Consider the following 685-nt stretch of genomic DNA (forward strand, 5'->3'; position numbering starts at 1 on the left):
GGTAAACCTGTGGCAGACCAAGTAGATTAGGCCTGATTAGGCATAGTCAGTGGACGTGGACTCTAGTGGTATTCTAGGCTGGAGTCTGAATTAGCTGAGACTGTTATATAGTGTATATAGCTTCAGCAGTGTTAGTAGTTTCAACTGAATTTCTGACTGCAGCCTAGAAAGGAGTTTGAAGTATCTTTGGATTGAGACGTAAACTAGATATAGCTTAGATTTTTACTACGTCTGAGTTCAATTGAAATTGGATCTATGGAAGCTTTGAAGTAGATTAACTTTGAATTAGACACGTGTATCGTCCAAGTTTGATATACGTGTAGCTTAGATATAATTAAGATCGAATCGAGATGTCCAACTTAAATTTACGCAGATTCTAAGCGACATTTATTAAACAACCCGACCTACATGAACGAGATATCTAATTTAGATCCAATTTGAATCTGCATGAAGTCATAAAACCTACACTGAACCGAAGCTAGATCTAGACATTATCTAATAATAAGTCCTATACCTCTCTAGAATCGATACTTCTACTTCGCGAGTACAATCTACTATAAGCTATGTCTCCACTGAGGCAACAACGATCAACATTTTGTCGCTTCTTGTGTAAAACATAAGAACGCAGAACATTTTTGTACTCTAGTTCCTAAACACAAAGGCAAATAAAAATTCAAATGCATAT

Source organism: Calliopsis andreniformis, chromosome 3 (genome assembly GCF_051401765.1).
Source record: "Calliopsis andreniformis isolate RMS-2024a chromosome 3, iyCalAndr_principal, whole genome shotgun sequence".
Classification (NCBI taxonomy): domain Eukaryota; kingdom Metazoa; phylum Arthropoda; class Insecta; order Hymenoptera; family Andrenidae; genus Calliopsis; species Calliopsis andreniformis.